The 20,962-nt window shown below is 44.9% G+C and overlaps 1 protein-coding gene across 7 annotated transcripts in view; it reads right to left on the reverse strand.

Annotated features, from left to right (window-relative positions):
- Nucleotides 1-230: 230 nt before the first annotated feature.
- NPS (neuropeptide S) overlaps nt 231-20,962 on the reverse strand; it is a 29,471-nt gene continuing 8,739 nt past the window's right edge. The window contains exons 2-8 of one of the 7 annotated variants that reach the window (XR_005602192.1): nt 19,989-20,114; nt 19,028-19,281; nt 14,391-14,436; nt 12,042-12,488; nt 10,905-10,993; nt 8,845-10,818; nt 6,870-7,152 (exon numbers count right to left, since the gene is read on the reverse strand). The gene's annotated coding sequence lies outside the window, so the exon portion shown is untranslated. Of the gene's footprint in view, nt 982-6,869; nt 7,153-8,844; nt 10,819-10,904; nt 10,994-12,041; nt 14,437-18,969; nt 19,282-19,988; nt 20,115-20,962 lie in introns of those variants that run through there. The other 6 variants (XR_005602189.1, XR_005602193.1, XR_005602190.1 and 3 more) reach the window with 6 other exon arrangements.

Genomic DNA, 20,962 nt, shown 5'->3' on the forward strand with positions numbered 1-20,962 from the left:
GAACCCAGGCAAAGCTTTTCTCACATTAAGGAACATGAAAAAAACAACATCACAATCCATTCCTAACAACGATAGAACATGCAAAAAGCCAACACCACAATACTGTTCAGAACAGAGGGATCGGCGGTGATGCGGCCCGCCCGCGGAGGGATCAGCGCTGATGCGCATGCGCAGGCGGAGTGATCCGCCAGGAGGGACTATTTGTGATGCGGTCCTGCCCGCGGAGGCATCACCGGTGATGCGTCCCCGCCCGCGCATGCGCACTGATCCGCGCACCCGCAGCCATCTGCGCACGCGCAAGGATCCGCGCACGCGCAGCTGCCAAAAGGAGCTTCACTTTGGAATTTGAAGGAAAGTTGAAGAAAAGGGACAGTTTAATAAAAGCTTAAGGAAATCAGGAGACAGCAGCACAAAGGGCGCTACGGCCGGGTGCTTCGCACAGAGACAAAGGCGCACCTTTACAGCCAAAAGATCGCCTTTAACAGCGAGCTCCCGCAGCCAGCTCCCAATCCCAGCCCGCCTTCCCGGGCAGGGTTTCTTTCGGACCAGGGCTGCGTTTCCATCCCCCGCTCTGGGAGTCACCAGGTGCGTTAGGAGCGAGCCGATCCCGCTCCCTGAGGCACAAGGGCTCGCTCGAGGAGAGCGATCCTGTTCCTCTGTTCCAGCCACTCTGCTCTCCCCAAAACACCATTTCCTCGGAGCTCCTCTGAAACTGCATTTCCATGGACCCAGGGCTCCAGAAGCTGCAGAGTCGTGCGATGGGGTTTTTTTGGGAAGGGACCTTAAGCTCCACTCCAAGAGGGGTGAACAGGAATGGTGATGTCCACGGAACCAAGTGGGAACTAATGTTGGAATCTTCATCCACAGAGCCAAGGTCTCTGCTGCTGGTTTTAAAGAGGTACCAGAGCAAACACAAGAGGTTTTGATCAAGTCAGCATCTGTTCATCCCCAAAGTGCTTCTTTGGCCAACAGCAAGGCAATCTGAAGGAAAAAATAAATAATTGAAGGTTTTTTCAAGAATGTTTCTGATGTGTTTGTGACCTTCCATCTGGATTACTGCAAAGTGTTTAGAAGTGTGGGGAGTGTAAGAGAATGGGCTGTGCCTGAAATCCCAAAGTTCCGTTCAGGAATGTTCAGGGTCAGACAGGGACACAATTCCCTCCTCAAACCCTTCTGCTGACAGAGAGGGGAGCTGCAGTGTGACATTTCCCAAGCACATCATTTCATCCCTGCTAATCAAACCTCTGCTTAGTCTGTAAGGATCATCGCTTCATTTTGAAGTCAGAATGCAAATGAAGTGTTTCAAGACGATAATTCCTAAACATCTGCAGTTCTTCCATAGGAGAAAGCCTAAGGACAGCAGCTCTGAGTGGCAACATAAAGATTTTCCCTTAATTTCGGACTAACTGATGAAAAGCTCTCAATTAATACAAGCTAATTAGAAATAAGCAAGTTTCCTCTCAGTTGCTCCAATACCCATGAAGTTTCTCCTGGTATTTTCTGCAGGACAACAGAATATCCATAATCACATCCCATTAAAAAGCTTTAAAGACACCCTTATCACAATTTTCCATGTGTTGCATAGGATTGCTGTGGAGATTGTTTTCAATGCTCCAATTCAGAGCAGGTCCCACCACGCTGGATGTTGTCCAAATGTTTTATCCCAGCTCCAAAGAGTTTAGGATAATCTCAGGCCAGCCAAGCCTGTAACAAAAAAGGGGATGAGGAGACAATGATGGAGGGATAAGCACTTTATGGTCATGAATGATGCTCAGGAAAAACAACTCGTGTTCTGAAATTAATGAGATAAAGACAGGCAATGAATCCCCAGCATATCCTCGCCTACGGAATATTTTCCAGCCCATTTCCATAATTGCAAAAGGGTTTTAGGCTCTTAACCATCAGCACAAACAGCTCCTGGGTGTTGACCTTTCTCAGCCTGACTTGGCAGTTTTGTGTTGGCCAAGCCCTGTGGATGTTAATGAGCATCTCCTGTCTTGTGTGTCATGAGCAACTCCAAGCTCACGGAGGGATTTTTGGAATTTTTGCAGTCCTGCACTGTCCCGGTGTCCGATGCTCTGGTTCAGAGGCACAAATGAGCAAAAAGGAAAGGAAAAGGTTTATGTTTGTCCTGGAGTTCTGCAACAGACAAAGGTGGTGGGAGTAAAAGCTGGTGGTCTTGAACCAGCTGAAAGAGAAGAGATTTAGAGGGGATATTGGGCAGGAATTGTTCCCTGGGAGGGTGGGCAGGCCCTGGCACAGGGTGCCCAGAGCAGCTGGGGCTGCCCCTGGATCCCTGGCAGTGCCCAAGGCCAGGCTGGACATTGGGGCTGGGAGCAGCCTGGGACAGTGGGAGGTGTCCCTGCCATGGCAGGGGTGGCACTGGATGGGCTTTAAGGTCCTTCCAAACCAGTCTGGGATTCCATGGCAAAGCTGCTGTGGTTTTATTTTGAGTTTTCAGTTAGTCACTTCAACTCAGATTACATAGCAGATTAAATCCGTTATTTAATTATCCAGCTATGATTCCAAAGAGAACTTTCAGCCATAGACCTCAAATTTAAGCCCAGCTCTACTCATCCCCCCCTTCCCCCAAATTATTCAGTTTTAGTTTTCTCTACTGATGTAAGTAATAACGTGACACATTTTACAACGTTCCATTATTTTCTGGTTCTTGTTGTTGTTCTTTCAAAATCTATTCATAAACATGTTTTTCTGAGGGTTTTCACTTACAAGAGAAAGCTGCACCTCATGTGGGCGCCTCACATAATTCACCCAATAATCTCAGCACTCAATTAAATTTTAAATGTTTCTCCATTAAACACTTATTTTACCACAGTAAATAATTTAACGGGTTTTCATTTAAAAGTGTCTCACATCACGGAGTTTTCAATCTTTTTTTTTTAATAAAGTCACATCATCTTATTTCTTCAATCTGAAATAAATGGACTTTTGCCTAAAGATTTTTTGGGCACATTCTGTGCTGTAACTCTGCACATACATTTGCATTCACCATCTGAATAATATAGAAAAATAAAAGAAAAATTGATTAGGAAGCGAGCCCACAAACATGGAATCAAGAGATAAAAATGAAGTGCACTGACATTTTAACAAAACCCTCCATCAGTTTCTATCCCGAGTTCCTATCCCAAATGTGGAATTGCTGGTTGTCACAATCGGTAATGACCAGGAACATTCCTATCACAGAATTCCTCTGATGCACTCAGATAAATATCCAGACCCATCTCCGCCAGTGTTGGATCTTTCTATTCTTGATCTTACCCAAAACCTAACTTTCTGTTGACTTTGAGCAAGGGAAACGTTCAATAACCTAAATATCATTAAAAAGTCAGTGTTCCCTGGGAATTACCTTTTGTAAACAGACTGAGAGTCAAGTTTCCCGTCTGCAATCAGGAATCTGCCAGGTGAATTTGGTGACAAACTGGGAATTGTTTAGAAAAATATTCAGGGGGGCAGGAAAAATATTTTTATCTGTTTTTTTTTTTTTTTTTCTGGAGAGAGAAAACCAGAAGTTGTTTAAATTTTGCTTTAAGATTTTAAAATCTATAGCGAGTACTGATGAGATGAGAAAGGACTAATGGGGAAAGGCTTCAAACTGAGAGAGGAGAGGTTTATATGGGATATTGAGAAGGAATTCCTGGCTGTGAGGGTGGGCAGGCCCTGGCACAGGGTGCCCAGAGAAGCTGGGGCTGCCCCTGGATCCCTGGAAGTGTTCACAGACTGGTTTGGGTGGGAAGGGGCATTAAGGCTCATCCCATCCCACCCCTGCCATGGGCAGGGACACCTCCCACTGTCCCAGGCTGCTCCCAGCCCCAATGTCCAGCCTGGCCTTGGGCACTGCCAGGGATCCAGGGGCAGCCCCAGCTGCTCTGGGCACCCTGTGCCAGGGCCTGCCCACCCTCCCAGGGAACAATTCCTGCCCAATCTCCCATCCAGCCCTGCCCTCTGGCACTGGGAAGCCATTCCCTGTGTCCTGTCCCTCCATGCCTTGTCCCCAGTCCCTCTCCAGCTCTCCTGGAGCCCCTTTAGGCCCTGCAAGGGGCTCTGAGCTCTCCCTGGAGCCTTCTGCAGTGAACATTCCCAGCTCTCCCAGCCTTTTGTTGAGACACTTTTCTCTGCTGGTCTCCAGTCTTGGATAATTTTCCAGAGCAATCTCCTCCAGTGGCTGCAGCCCCCGTTGTCCTTCTGCCTCATGTGAAATGACTCCTGCCAGGTCAACACAGAGGTGCTTTAAAAGTGGAAATCCTGCACTTCCCAGGGATCAATTCCTTTGCAAACCAAGGAGAAACCACATCAACTTTTTCATAAAATGTAGTCATGGAGTGCTGAAAATTTTTCTGGGAAGCACCAGCTGAGTCAGCCATTACAGGACCCTTCCAGACTATTTCCAGTTTATTCATAGCACTTGACAAAATATTCCTAATATTAGTCCTTGCCAAACAATGTGTCAGATTGCCACTCTAATTCCTCTGCCAGAAACACACTTCCCTTTTCAGCTGATCCCATTCGAGTTGGTTAAAAACCCATTCATTTTTTTGGTGTTATTTTCAAATTGCAAATTAATTTTAGATTTGCTGTAGAGCTAGCATAGGACAGTCATATTTTTTCTTCACAGCACGTGTTTAATTAACATTTCCATCTATCTAGAGATTTTTCAAAATCGGGTTTTTAAAAAAACCCCAACAAAATGCAATGATTAATAAAGCCAGTTTTTTTTAAATAAAAAAAAGTAATTTTGGCTCATGGTTAACACCAAACATCTGAAAGAAGTCCAGAGAGATGATGTCCCTCATCCAGAGAAAACCAGGAATATGGTCTAGATGAAGATGTCCCTGCTCATTGCAGGGTGTTGGAGTAGACAACCTTTAAGCTCCCTTCCAACCCAACCCATTCCATGATTCCCTCATCCAGACCAACATCCACCTCAGGCTTTAAGATCTTTCCTTTAAAATTCTTATCCTCTACCAAAAAGAAAATATATTGGAAAACGTTGTCGTTTTAATACTAAAAGAGCCCCCCTCGAGCTGTCTAACCCAGCCCTGCCAAACTTTGCTGTTAAACTAAATTAAATTAATTTAGGCTCAGCTGAGAATCAATCCGCCAGATTTCAGCCCGGAGTGAAAACGAACGGCTGAATTAGAAATCCCCAAAAATAGAAATTCCGCACGCAATCACCGCCACAACCTTCACTGGGGCCCCTGTAGGATCATAAAAGACATTTAGTAAACAACAAGGTGCCTAATGATGCAGGGAGCTTTTCATCCAGCACTTAGAGACAACTCACTACACATAATTAGAGCATTACCAGAGTCATCCGGCGGCGACGACAGCGATACACAAATGTCACCTGCCTCGAAATCCGGCAGCAATTCCGGCTGCTTTATGTGCAGAGCTTTAAAATTCAGACAGAGAAGATGACAAAAGCAAAGCTAATGGCAGAGTTCATGTCGTGTTTTGGAGCAGCACAAAAATTTGGAAGTGGATTTTTTTTTCCTCCTGTGCCACTTGCTGGATTCTGTCATAAGATCTTATGGTAGGACCAGGTTATTTGGATACTTGTTGGGAAAAAGGGGTGTTTTCTACCCTCAGGATAGGGGGGTAACTAGGATAGATGGGGATAACTCAGTGCACATCCACAGGAATCTCTTCTCGGCCTGATTCTCTTCAGTATTTCCATCTATGTAAAAATTACAATGTCACAAAATAGAAAAGAAGCCAAGCAACCAGAACTGGAGATTGCCACAGGGAAGCATTAAATGAGACACACATCCAGAAAGGCAAAATTCAGGTAGGAGTAGCTTTCCATGCAGTTATTTTCAGGAAGTGCTGGAAGAGGGAGGATATGGAATACGAGCCATTATTGTGAGTGCTGCAAAGAGATGTTTAATTTAAGAGATAGTTTCAGAAAGGTTGGAGATGAAATGTAGAAGTTGGAGGACAGCAGAGACACCCAGACTTTCAAAAAAACCATGACTTTTTAAAAAGAAGTTTAAAGTTTTGATTTAGTTTAATAGAAGAAAAGGATGACTAAGGCAGGCTCTTTGAGGGGGGTAAGCCACCAGCCAGCTTGGTCCACTGGCAATGAGGCAAAATGAGACCAACTCAATGGCAACAGGAGACATCTTAAGAGCTCCTGATTGCTCTTGCAGGAGCTGTCTAGACTTCCTCATTGCCAGTGTCTGGAGCATTGCTGCTGGCTGTTGTCACAGCAGGGTTGTTGTCTGACTCGGTGTTTACAAGAATGTTTTTGCTTGGAGGCAACACAAGATCTGGGCCTGAACCATCTCTTGAGTCTCTTTCAGCTTTTGTTTGGGAGGAGTTGATTTTTCTGAGTCACAACATCAAACCCCCCATATTTGTTGGTTTAGTGCTGTTGTGTGCCAGGCAGGAGCCACCTGGGGGAAGAAGGAGGAGAAGAAGAAACCTCTTTTGAAGCCCAACATGGTGATGACACATGGGAGGCCTCAGCCCTTCCTGACCGAGGCCTGGATTGGAAAGACAAAGTGGAAATCCACACTCTCTGTTTAGTCATTGGGAAACAAATGGTTTCACAAGCCTGGATTTTCCATTCTCCTCGTTATTTCCCCCCTCAGGGTAGTTCTTGCCCTCCTGTAAAGGCTCATGTTCCCATGGGAAACACGATGGAAAACAGTGGGCATTGTTAGCCTGGGAGATATTCCTGAAGGGAAAACATTTTCAATCCTAAGGTGTAATTTGAAGGTGCTGCTCCCAAGCCCACTGTAGCATACAAAAGGCTTTTAAAATGGGTAAGAATTAACTGATTACTGCTGTATTCACAAATTCCTGCAAGGAGAACACAAAGGATATGCCAAGGAACACAGAAATAACTCTTTTGAAGGCTGAAAGAGCTGAGTTTATCAACAAGGTAGAAAACCTTTGACTGAGTCAACATGCAGCATTTTTCAAAGTGTTTGGCTCACGCAGGTCAGGAGTCGATTCGCTGTCAGAATATTTGTTCTGGACTTGTCAGGAGTCTCCTGTAGGAGTAACAGCTCTGTTGGCAGAAGTCTCTGCTAAAAATCACCACCATTTCTGCTGCCTGGTCATGTTTCCTAAGTGAGGAGATATTTTCTCGTTCTGCCTTCAGGATTGACCAGGTTACCCTAAGGAGGACTGGGGGAAAGAAGTCAATTAATAACCTGATATTTAGCTGCTAATCTGCTAAATTACAGCACAAAACATCACTTTTGTTGTCATTTTTGGATGAGCAATCTTCAGAAAGCTTCACAACTCTGTAATGTGTGCAAACATCTTTTAAGAGAGACTGTTTTGTCTTTTATTCTATTAATTCCTTTATCAAAGGGGAATAGGAGCCCATGGGTTTATTTACATCTTATCAGCAAGCAAAACATTGCAATCTGAAATAATCCCGAGCAGAAATCTGCCAAGAACATTGGGAAAACAGCTTTTCCTGCAGGTGTTCATGTGCTGAATCAGAAGTCAAGCCTCTGAAACACACAGGCAGAAAATAAAGATGTTTGTCATGCCTGACATGCCATGATTTTCATTTTTCCAAGAGGAGCTTTCTGAATCTTCCCCTGAAGTGTCTGTTAGAATTTGACTGAAGGTCAGCACATTCTCTTTGTGAAATGAGAAGTGCCCAATTACCCTGTAGTTAATGAGGGGGCAGTTAATGAGATCTGTAGAGAAACATGACTCTGGAACAGTCAATATTGCAGAACTTGTGTTGCTATCCCGGGATCTGATCCAAAACCCACTGGGATCAAGCACCATTCCCACCCCACGGGAGCCTGCTCCAGCCACCACATCCTCCTGGGACACATCAGCTTTGCTGTGACACAAAACCTGTCCCTTCCCATCGCTCTTCTGTGTTTGCTGAACAATTGGGATCCACCCTAAAATGCTCTTTTTCTTCTGCCAGACTTGCTGGCAATTAGAAGCCCAATTAGGATTTCTGTGTAGCTCATAATAAACTCTCGTGGAACACAGAGTTCTCCAGTGTGCTGGGAATCTGTAGTTCGGAAGATGGATATTCCCAGCCTGACAGAGACCCAAACATCAATTTTAAAGTGCAATTACCCTGAGACGTTTCACAAGTTACCAGGTAATTCAGACCAGCACAATGCACTTATCTGCCCCGTGTACACACGCACATTTTCAGTTTTAATTTGACAATTTCATATCCTGACTTCATTTATGAACTGGCTTCAAATATTCAATGACTTTTGGCTGATAAGAAACCCTCTAGTGGAGTAGTATTGTCAGAATCTAGAATATCTATGGCTTCTGGAAAGAGGCAACTGTCTAAATATCTCCCTGGAATGAGTTTTTTGTTTAATTACGGAATAACTTAAATTTCAGGATCAGATCTGGATCTTTGTTTGCTGCTGGCAGTATATATTGATTTATGTATCAGATCCCAAAATCCCAGAATCATTCAGGGTGGAAAAGCCCTCCAAGACCATCGAGTCCAACCTGTGACCGATCCCCACCTTGTTCCCAACCCAGAGCACTGGGTGCCACATCCAGTCATTCCCTCCAGGGATGGGGACTCCAAACCTCCCTGAGCAGCCCCTTCCAATCCTTGACAACCCTTTCCATGGAGAAATTCCTCCTCTGAGCCTCCCCTGGCCCATCCTGAGGCCGTTCCCTCTCCTCCTGTCCCTGTTCCTTGCGAGCAGAGCCCGACCCCCCCGGCTGCCCCCTCCTGTCAGGGACTTGTGCAGAGCCACAAGGTCCCCCCTGAGCCTCCTTAAAATAGACCCAACAATGGGAAAAAAAAAGAAACCGAGGTGAAATCAGTAAAACAAAGAGATTGCCAGTGATACTCCCATTTCTCCTCACCCAGTGTCTGCATCTGCACCTGCAGCTCCATCGTGGCTCTGGTTACCAACGGAGCAGGGACCCAGCTGCCCACTGTAGCCACAGAGATCCCACCCATGCTGGGGCCATCCCAAGTGCCCTCAGAGATCAGGAAGTTCCAGTGTTATCCCCCAAAGCCGTGTTTCTGGAGCTCCCAGGTCACATCCACACCGCAGGCTCGGGAGGACGGGGTAAAGCAGCGGCCACGTGAACTCAACGGGTGCCTTCCAAATTCCACTAAATCCCTTGGAGAAGTCTGGCCCTGGGGAACAGAGTGCCCTTGCTTCACTGCAGCTTAATCCTCCCCTAATCCTCCTCTCCAAGGCAGGATTATTGTACAGTGAAGAGAGAAATTTCTCCTGCTGGCTGAATTTCCATAGGTGACTTTAGGGTGTTTTACCTCTCTCGTGGTGCTGTCAGCAGCGTCCCTGGCCAGGTGTGGGGCTGGATTCCCTCTTCTCTCCACTGGCTCTCCCATTTTGCAGGAAATCCATTGAAATAAATGGGACTGCTGGGAGAGAACTCGACATAATCTGCACCAGGGCTGTAAAATGTTTTATGTCCTGAATTCCCTCCCAGAGGAAAAGTTTCGTAGCCAATTAAACCAATGGATTTGAATGTGTTTATTGTTATTGCTGAGCAGTGAATATTCCACTCAGGCATTCCAATGGATACGGAGAATAGGACACTCTTAGGGTGTGGAAGGTGCACAGACAGAACAGTTTCAATGTTGGGGTGTTTTAAGGTCCAACACCTGCTTGTCAGCTCATGACAAACCAGGTACTCCCTGAGCAAAACCAGTATTTTGGTGCTGCCTAATGAGATATTGGATCATTAGAGAAATATTTGTTTCCAAGGGAAAACAGGAGCAATTAATCTACTCTCACATCAAGGAAGGTGGTTTTGGGAAGAAAACCCCACCCCACACAGAGCTTCAAGCAGGGCTTGTGGGCTGCTGAGTTGAAACCTGCTCATAAAAAACTCGGAGTCACTTAAAATTTTACCACCACTTTTTAAAAAAAAATCATATCTTTAATTGTTTTAACCCTATTAATGATAAGGTAAGAGCAAAACCATGGTTTAGGTTTGCCCTGAGCTGAGTCTGGTGGCAAAAGCCAGGGAGAATTCTTGGCTCGTGGTGCAGGAAAAAGGCTGCAAAAAGCCACAGAGCTCTGGAGCACATCCAGAGAAGTCCCAGTCCCTGAAGGTACCCAAGGAAGCGCTGGACATGGCACTCAGGGCTCGGGGCTGGGCACAAGGTGGGCATCGGGCACAGCTTGGACTCGGTGATCCTGGAGGGCTTTTCCACCCTCAAGGATTCTGTGATACCACAGGCACAGGTTTGGTGGGCAAATTTTCTCCTCAAGCCAAAGCTTGGTGAAGGGGTCTTGAAATTCTTCATGGCTTCAGCTTGCTGAGAGATAAAAAACCCCAAATAAATATAACCAGCACCAAAAGTCACTACCTGAGTTTGGGGCCAGAGGAGATCATCACCTGTAAGGGAAATGATTTACTCCAACATGAAACACATCTACTGCTGCCCTCACAGAGCCTCAGAATGCAGTAAATCCTCTGTCTCTCCAGCACAGGATCAATTGGGAGTCCCCCCTGAGCACGGAATTGTGCCTCCGAGCCTCACCCTCCATTTACAAGGTTTCTCTTCCCAGCGATTGTTCCATCAGCGTTAAAAAGCTGAGCAGCACTTTTCTCGCTGCTGCAGGAAACCTGAAATGATCATTCCGAGCACGGGAATTGTCTCAAAGCCCACCATGGCAGTTGAAATGTCAGTGCTGCCACTGCTGATGTTTTAACAAAATCAGGAGTGAGGAGCTGATGGAACCACGCCAAATCTTGGCACCAAGACCCACAGCTGCGCTCACAGCCCAGAGCTGCCAGGGTGTGCTCCGGTGAGCAGGGACTCAGCAAAACACTGGACATCAGTAACAACCCATGAATCTGAAAAGACAAATTCATTTAAATGCATTTCAAATGCCTCAATTCAATTCATTTCAGTGCTAATTGAAAAATCATCAGCCACAAACCTGGAGGTGTCTGAGCTGCAGTGGAAGCTGAGATGGTCACACCAGTTCACGGAGGTGGAAGGTGATTGAAGTACCTCATGTAGTGGCACCTTTGTTTAACAAGATATTTAAGGCAAGAAACATTAATTGCTTTATTATCATGTACCTCTGTTTGAAAAAGAAATGGAGCATACAGGTAATTAATTACTTTCTGTTCTGAAAACATACTGGCCTCAAATACCACTCCCTTTAGTTTAGCTGTGGGTTAAAAGCCCCCAGTGTCACTTTTCCTGTGCAAAGCCCCGGTCAGACCCATTCATTAACCAGCTGGTGGCAGTGTTTTCATTAGGAAAAGATAAAAGGCATCCCACTCCTTTCCCAGAGAATCCACTCTTTCTGCTATTAAAGTGGGAGAATCTTCCTTGTTACTTGGTTTCCTTCATTGAAATTCGAAGGAAATCCATACAGGATATAAAACTCCTCTGTCACTGCTGCAGAATCCTCTGGTTTTCACAGCTAATGGAATATTTTACTGCCCTTTGGAGCCTGGCTGTTGTTTCTGCTGCTGGAATTCTGGTGTTAGAGGGCTCCTTGCTTTCCTCGGCAAGTTAGTTTAGATTTCAAACAGAGGTGTTGGAATGAAATAAAAACATGACAGATTTAATCTTGGTTTCTGCCCACCAGTGGACTTTGTGTTTGGGGAGAGAGGTTGGAAATTGCTTCTGGAAAAGGAGAGCACAGCAATATTCCCTTGCTCTCCCCACACATCCAGCAATGGCTCGCTCCCATCCCTCTCCTAAATCTTAATTTAAACCAGGCCAGAGCTGTGTGGAGGAGAGCTCCACCTCTCCTTGTGGTATTTATTAACAAGAGATAACAATTAATCAGCATTTAACAGGAACAACTTGCAGGATGCAGGCTGGAAATACCTCTCCTAACCCCATCCCTCCCAAGGTGCCAGCAATGAGCCTTGCCCTGTGATATTTACAATTTTCCAGCCTGGAATCACAGGTACAAGGATCCTGAGTGATAAGAGAAAGCCACTCCATGTGATATTTACAATTTTCCAGCCTGGAATCGCAGGTACAAGGATCCTGAGTGATAAGGGAAAGCCATTCTGACCCCTCTGACATCCCACTCCCACCACAAGGAACTGACCCCTCCTCCCCGTGTGTGCCAGCCGGGCCATCTGCAGCAGCTCCATCTGCTCACGGGCATCTCCAACCTCCACAGATGTACCCAAAAGTGCTGCCAAGGCTTGTGGAAACACCTCCTGGAGGGCTGGAAACACACCGTGCTACAGCTAGGATGAGAAAAAGAAAAAAACTCTTAATTTATTGCAGGAAAACCTCCAGCAGCTCCAGCAGGGCTGATAACTGTGGATCCCGACCCCTCCTGCTCCCCCATCCCACCCAAATTAGTGCAGGTGCAGGAGCTGCAGGGATAATGCCCCCATGGGGATGTAATGAGGTTTGGGAAAGTCTCCTGACCCCCTGGGAGTGCCTGCAGTGCAGTTTGGGAATGGCCAGTCGAGGTGGCAGCTCTCCAAGGCTGGCACTTCTCGCTCCTTTTAGCACCAGGAGCACTCAGCTTGCTTTGGATTATCTGGAAAACAAGGAATAAACACTTGCTAACATCAATAAATCTGCTGGTCTTTTAGAGTCAGTGCTCTGGGAGACTGGGAAAGCTTTTCTCCAGGTTTTGCCAGTTTTCAGCTTGGATTTGCTTTTCTTTTCTTGTTCAGGAGACCAGAAATCAGTGCCGGTAATTCTGAGGTTAAAAATGTACAATAAAAGGGAAAAAGCAAACACACCTGCACGTGTCACTCCAGACCAGGAAATCTGTCATGCAGCTCAGCAGAAAGGTCACAGTGACACTGGGTTTCAGTGGCTCTGGAGCTCCTGGTGGCTTCCAGGGCTGGGAAGGACACAGGACATGGGATGTGTGTCCAGGTGTCCGGGTGGGTGAACATCCTGGATCTGCTCCTGAAGGAGACTGGAGCAGGAGCTTGACAGCTGGCAGGGAATGTTCCTTGCTGTGACTCTGTCAGGATTGATTGATTTCCACAGATCACTTCATTCTTTATGATCTGGCATTTTCCAATGGAAAACGGTTTGGACATAAGTCCTGGCCAGCCTGATTTCAACCCCTCTGGGGTTTTGTTTCATTCCTGACCCTTTTCAATACTCGAGGAGTGCACCATTTCTGCATTAATTGCAAATGTTTGGAATAAAATTTGCCCATAAACCCCCCTAGGACACACATTTCATTATCCCTTCATCAAGTTAAAAAAACCCCACTGTAAATATTTCTCCATGAATAAGTGATTGATGCTTCAATCATGTTTGGATTTGCATCCACCTTGGTGTCCTTCCCCTGTGAATATTCCTGTGAGCTGCCTGAGTGATCACAAAATTAAGCATTGCTGTCTGGAGTGTTTTGGGAACACCTTTCATGTTTATTCCCCGAGCCCTTCTCCATGGAAAAGGAGCACTGGTCCCAGGGTGTGAATTGGTGGCCACAAATAAATGTGAAATGCACAGAAATCTGCTGCTGGGCAGCAAGGGAAAACAAATCCCCAAAATCTGGTGGTGTCGAAATCACAGAGTGGGACCTCACACAGGGACCTTTCCCTGTGTTCTCTGATCTTTGATATTAATGCAAATAGTGACTTTTCCCTTTTTTGGGTATCTTTGATATTTTTAAAGCACATTTGGTGCAATAGGAAGTGGTAACAGATCCAAGACATGTTTCTTTTACTTAATCTGAGTGTTTTAGCAACTGGCATGAAGTATTCTGTGTTTGGAGTCCACCTTTCCATGGAAAACAGGATCACGGAATGGGTGAGGTGGGAAAAGGTCACAATGGACCATCTGATCCAATCCCACTAAATGTTCATCCCACTAAAAGGCAGGAAGGAAACAGATGAAGCCTCACCTGGGGCAGGATTTGAGAAACAAATGGAACTTGAGGCTCAGATTTGGCTTTTCCTGGAAGCTCAGCTGCATTTGATGCTGTTGAAACCCCCAAATTTCAAATGCTCCTCTACTTTCCTACTCCAAGCTCTGTTCATCCAGAGTGAATCCTTATCCCACTTCACCTGCCTGTGGTGCTTTCCAGTCCCTTTTGCTTGGATTTGTTGACGTTAGAGGGCAGTGTCCCATTTTCCTGCTTTTTTCCAACGTATTTAACCAGTTCTGGTTGCCAAGTTCTTCGGCAGGCTGGGGCTGAGGTTACGAACGTGCTCCAAACAAAAACTGCTATTTTCACTAAAAAACGATCACAATTCTGGGAAATCTCTCAAAAATGACATTTTCATGGTATCAGTATAGCTGGAAGGGTGGGCAATTTATAAAACCTCACACATATTAACTATTCCCATTCCCAACAGTTGTCTGTGAGGGCTCCGTGGTTTCCCAGCTGGAATTTGTGGGAATTAATGCAGCACAGCCCTTCCATGACATTGCAGGGTATTAATCCAGAGGTGGCTAAAAGGTGACTACTCACTTTTGCGTGATGAATGGCTCCAAAATCCTCCAATCTCTTCAATTCACTTCCAGAAGCGTTTTGAAATCACAGATGAACCAAAAAAAAAAAAAAAAAAAAAGGGGCAAAAAAAAGTCAAAGACAAAAAGTTGCTTTCAAATGTGTAGGAAAAGTGTTTCTGAATCAGCCTAAGGAATGTCTCACAGCCATAAACCCACAAAGCATCCAGAATGCCACTCCAGCATCCACAGTGGCAATATTCATATATCAAAGCCGAGGTGCTGTGAGCTTCCAACTTTTTTTTAGGATGGCATTCATCTTTCTGACAAAAATCATTATGGAATGCTAACCTGCAGCCACTTCAGGCTCGCTGGGAAAATATTACCACTTCCCCCATCTCCAGCCACACCTCATTTAAGAAGCTAAGCTTGTGATCACCAAAAAAAACCCAAAACGTTGTACAGAAGTCACCAACTTTTATCTCCCTGGGAACTTTTTCTCGTGGAAGTTGCAGGACAAAACATATCCCCAAAATATGGGAATTACAGATCCAGTTTTAACCCCTCCTTGCTCCTCTGGAAATCTCCCTCATGCCATCCCATGGTTATTCATTGTTCCCATAATTAGTTATGATTTTCCCTGCAGCACTGCTGAAACACCAAATTAATTTGCAGTGTCTGGATGCCACACAAATTCCAAGTGGGAGCAGAAAATCCCATCAACAGACCAGTGGAAGGAAAAAGGACAAGTTCAAAATTTGGGGTGCAAGAGCCAAGTGCAGAAGCAGAATCAGTCAGAATCCTGCCTGAGGTGGCACAGGGAATGTGGGGGACTTTCCTGTAGGAAAAGGAGAAGTGGCTTCATTTTGTAATTGAATTTTTGCGGGGCTCCATGTCAGATGTGCAGCATTCCTGCCTGGATAACTCCTGGATTTGTGTGTCTGCAGCTCCACAGCATCAAAATATTAACAGTTCAAAAGGCATCACTTCCCTCTCCCTCTCTGGCAGGTGAAATTCATTTTTTATTTACAGGGAAAGGGAACCATTTCCTGAAGGCCAGGACTTTTCGAAGTGGCTCTCAGAAATGAGAGCTGTCACTGACCCTGAGCAGGAGTTTACTTTCCCTTCCCGGGTTTGTTCAGTCAGTCAGGAACAAGCACCAACCTCACTGCTCCTGCTGACCAGGGCTTTTTGTGTTTTTTTAACATGGAACTGAGGAAAATACACAACTGTGCTGCAGTCACCAAAAAAATACAACACAAAACTATTGAAACATCATTTGTATGACTCTTGGGGAATGCCAGCTTGAGTCATGTGGGAACCCTTCCAGCCCTGCCATTCCGTGATCCCATGATAATGAGGGGGATTCATTTCTTTCATGATTTGCACACAAAATAAAATTCCTGCATTGGCTGGAAACGCAGTAAAAAAATATTGCCATGGAGTAAAAGCTCCTGGCAACAACTGGAAAAAGAGCTGTAAGGAACAGCAAATGGTGTGATGGAATCATGGAATCATGGAATCATGGAATCATGGAATCCCAGACTGGTTTGGGTTGGAAAGGACCTCAAAGCCCATCCAATTTCACCCCCTGCTATGGCAGGAACACCTTCCACTGTCCCAGGCTGCTCCAAGCCCCAATGTCCAGCCTGGCCTTGGGCACTGCCAGGGATCCAGGGGCAGCCCCAGCTGCTCTGGGCACCCTGTGCCAGGGCCTCAGCACCCTCATTTATTAACAATCATTAATGAACAACTGTATGATATATTCCCTCACTAACTCTGCTAAACACTGTGCAATTAATTTGTCAAATGAAACTGTCTGCAGCCATCAGACCCTTAAAAATTATATTGGTTTTTTTCTAATGCGGTATGACTAAATTAATCTAAAATAGAAGGTATTTTACATAAATAAAAAGCTAAATTATTGAATATGCCTTTGAAAAACATCCAAGTTAGGCCAGTGACAAAACAATCCAGTTTTTAAGGCTACAGCATCTATGAAATCATTAATTAAGCAGTTACAGGCTCAAAGGTACAGCCTTTGACAGGTGAACAGCACGAGGCAGGCGAGGCGAGTGTGCTGTGCCAAAACACCTGAACTCATCCTGAGAACACAGGGAAGATAAATGCAACTCATTTCCTGAACACAAGCACGTAAATGACACCTTATTTGTTGATCATAAGGAGTGATTTGTAAAGTTCAAGCACCAAAATATGCAAATTGGCACCATGCTCGACATGCAAAGGAGCAAATGGATCCTGGAGATCTCATCCTCACACGGCTTCTGCCTAGCTCTGGAAAAACTCACTGTGAGGAGGTCAAAAAGTGCAGCACAAGCACCTGGGCACTGAAAGAAGAAAATTTAGGAAATTTAGGTGGTAGAAATTTAGGAAAATGCCAGCTTGATACAAAAATAGAGAAACCATTTGGGCTGTTCAAAGTGCTGTAGTGGCCTCCTTGAGCTGCATGGATCTGATGTGGAGTTTGTGCTCTGACAGGGGCTTGCCCAGCTCCTGGCAGGCAGGAGCATCCATGAGGATGCTTCTTCCAGGAACTGGACTTCCATGATCCTTGTGGATCCCTTCCTGCTCAGGATATTCTATGAGAATTCCAGTGATGTTATCATTAATATTTGCAGAAAGTTAAAGAAAATGCAAAACCACCCCAGCTTTGCAAGTGGGAAAAGACCAGGATTTTGGGTTCAGAATTATCTTTTCATAGCCCAGTTCCACCCACATGGGGCAATTATCTTCTCTCCTTTAAGGCTGTGTAAATGAATCAACAGGATCAGCTAACACAAGTATGCTCAGCAATCAGGACTGGGCCTTAAATCGCTCCATAACCTCCTCCAGTTGATTTTCCTACATTGCTTCAAGTGGCTCTAAGGAAGGAACCTCATTATTAAATTAACATGAGGGTGGGGAGGCCCTGATTTCCCAGAGCAGCTGGGGCTGCCCCTGGATCCCTGGCAGTGTCCAAGGCCAGGTTGGACATTGGGGCTTGGAGCAGCCTGGGACAGTGGGAGGTGTCCCTGCCATGGAAAAGGGTGGGACTGGATTACGTTGAAGGTCTGTTCCAACCCAAACCATTCCATTATTCTATATAAGAGAATACAAATACTGTATTAAGTAACTTTTTTTGGTTTTTTTTTTCCTTGCAATTGGGCCATTTTATTGAAAGATATTTAAATAAAGGATTCATAATAGTCTTGCAAATCTTGTGAGCAGAAAATCCCAGAGAATACGAACCCAGCACTCAGGACTGGCCCACTCCCAGCAGGATTTCTGATCCCAAACATGACACTGAGTCAGTAACAAGCAGTCCACCAGCTTTCTACTTTGATTTGCCCACAGCTCCTCACATTAGGGACCCTCCAGCCGGCCCCAGTTGCTGCCTAATTAGGGGAATGACTTTCCATCAATCCTGACGTGCCACAGTGTCTCATGCAACACTAGTTTTTGCCATATTTTGCATGTAAAAATGAATTTAAAACTGAGAAATGAGTGGCATTTCACAGGATGCACTTTGCCACAGAGAGGCAGAAAATATCCCTGTGGCTGTGCTTGCTCCCATCCTCCAGGAACCTGACAAGACCCACAGTGCCAGAAAGGAGGAATAATTTGCAGAGCTGGCTAAAACCAAAAAGCAGAAAGACCAGCAGGGTCAAACACATCCCTTGTCATAACAGGGGAACCCAAAAGTGCCCCAGTCCAAGGAGAGAGATCCTTTAATCCAAAATATGTACAAGTGCAGCAGAACCCTTTAAAACTTCAAACTGAGACGATTTGGTATCTCTGACACATTTCCAGAGGTGGGGAAGGCCACCACAACTGCCATTCAGTGGCTTCAAGAAAATCATTAATCAGGGAGAATCAGTGGGACTCAAAAATTAAGACAGCAAAATTTATGGGCTGAAAGAACATGGCTCCTATCAAAGGAGATGGCTCCTACCAAAATATATGAAATATATGAAAATACATCATGACCCTGGGTCTTGATTTACTATAAAAATATCCTAAAACAGAACTGTAGAGGATTATCAATAAATTAGTGAAAAAGCTCAAATTCCATTAAATGGGAATAATTTTTTCCCCATTTTTACTCTTATATATTCTTTTCTCCTCCTTCGAGTTGAGAGCCATTTGTTCTTTCCAATTAATTGATGATTTTTACCTGAAAATAAAGTAAAAAACACCCCTCTGCAACATGATAACCATCCTCCACTGATGGTGTAATTTTTAGTCATAAAAAAAGGCAAAGCAGGGCTGGGGGAACCAAAATGACTCTGGAATGATGCTGACATCACCGAGTTGAACAATACATTTCAACAGCATCCTCACAGGCCTTCGCTTCAGCCAAGTGTCATGCTGCTAATTAAGATGCTAATGAAGACACAGAGCCAGCCACAGCAGCCTGGGCTCCTCATGGAGCTCCCAGCTCTGGAATTTGGCTGCAGTTTGGAAAGCACAGTTAAGATACCGGGGGTTAGGAGAGCCCTTAGGCACAAAGCACAGAAATCTGTGAGGCAGCTCCGTGGGCAGAGGAATCTCGGAGCGCTCAGAGCTCTGTGAGGCGCTCCAGGGTTGCCATAGAGACTCACCAGGTTCGTTTGACCGACCACAAGGAGTGAACACAAAATATTCTGACCCTCAACGCACCGAACGCCTGAGGCATAACCCGTGGAAGATTCCATCGCTCCCTGTTGTCTTCAGGAAGTTGTGGATGAAATCTGGGGATGATGTCTGGGGATGATGTCTGGAGAGCAGCTCTCCACAGCTCATTTCTTGTCACACTGAGCCCTTCCATGTCTTCTGGAAGGTTCACACTGAAGAAGTCAAAAAGATGGGTCTCGGCTGATCGAGCTTTTAAGATCGGCTTAATTTCTGGAATAATCAACCCAATGACTTCAAATCTGTGAGGGAATTAGAAGAAAAAGTCCTTCTATCACTACAAAGACAGAAAAAATGCCCTAAAGCCCAAAATTGCTCTGTACCCCAACCCCAGAGTGATGTTCGATGTTCAGCTGTGCCATTTTTTCAGTCACCAAGGTCCATCCTCACCTCGGTTGTTCTCACCAGCCATGGCCTGTTGGGGTAGGGCAGTGAGCTCAGCTTGTTTCCTTAAAGAAAAAAGTCCTGCCATGCTGCTTCACTCTCAAGAAGAAATTTAAATATCGTGAAACATTCTGTCAGACTGATAAAAGGCGTATCTTTGACATTTTTCCAATCTTTCCCCAAACTCTTTCAACATTTAAGCAGACAGCTCATCAATGACATTCTGCATAAATGCTCCATGGTTAGAAGTAATTTTTCATGAGGAATCTCTAAAGTGCCAGACTCTCTGATAAGTTAAATTTTGATTTTCTTTATATGACAAATGGTTAATAGTTGTCTTAGAGCTTTTCTGCACTATGACTTTTATCTCTGTTTTATTACGGTAATAATAACATCTAATATACTCTCTCATATCTGTCTTGTTCTTTCTTAAGGTCAAAATTATATCCAGAGTTAAAAGCAGCAAGAGATTTCTCCCTTTCTTCCTCTCGGTATTTTCAGGGAATAAATTACCATAAACAGGCAAATAATAGCAAATTAGGAAACCTAAATGTGATACCCATACTTTAATATGTGCTGGGCAATCAGAAACCCGAGTATTGGGATGTCATTCCAATGGGGAATTTTCAGGCTTGCAAGTTAATTAGATGCTATTAGGTCAGGCTATTTAATTGCCTTCCTTGCCAATAACCTGTGGAGAAAAAGAAAAATATTAGTTCCTCTTCTTGTCTTTGGGCAGATTTCTCTTGTTGGTGTTTTATGGGATTTGTACCCTTCAGGTTCACCAGTGGTAACCCCAAGGCTCCTTCAAAGGCACAGATGGTTTTTAGGGAGCAGAGGAGCAGCAGGTGACACGTCCTGCTCCTTGGAAGGTCCATTCCAGGTGTGGGGATGGGGATGGGGATGGGGATGGGGATGGGATGGGATGGGATGGAGACACAGCTCCCACAACCTCAGGGTAGCATCAACCCAATCCCAGGGCTCAGGACAGGCTGGTTTATAAATTAATGAACTTATTTATAATCAACTTATTTATTTAGACACAGCTGCATCTGAGTAGCCACATTTCCTAATGGATAGGTTCTCTTTATGGCAATGATTTCATGGTTAAAAGGAGTTTAATTGCTTCAATAAATGCCAAAATAAAATTCATTTATTCAGTAAATCTAGTGAAATCTGGTTTCTAGTTTGAACTAGAATCAGAACTGGCTAAATCGAGTTTGGCTGCTCCAAACAGTGGTTGCTGAGCTCAGGGATGGTTCTCACAGCTCAAAACCAGGGAATCATCACTGGAAATTTATGTCTAAAGCCTCCAGAGGCAGATACAAGTTAGAGCAAAGTAAGGAAAAAAAATCCTTATGGATTCAGGGATTCTGCATGTCCTCTCCCTCAGCCTCTCCAGCTATGGAAACCACCCTTTTCTGCCCCAAAACTCTTCCCAAGTCCATCAGCCATGACACTGCTTACTCAAGACAGCTCAATGAAGGCAGCTTCTTATTTTTTGGATGGAGAAATTGAGTAGAAATTATTTGTTTGAAG

The sequence above is a fragment of the Corvus cornix genome, chromosome 6 (genome assembly GCF_000738735.6).
Source record: "Corvus cornix cornix isolate S_Up_H32 chromosome 6, ASM73873v5, whole genome shotgun sequence".
NCBI lineage: Eukaryota > Metazoa > Chordata > Aves > Passeriformes > Corvidae > Corvus > Corvus cornix.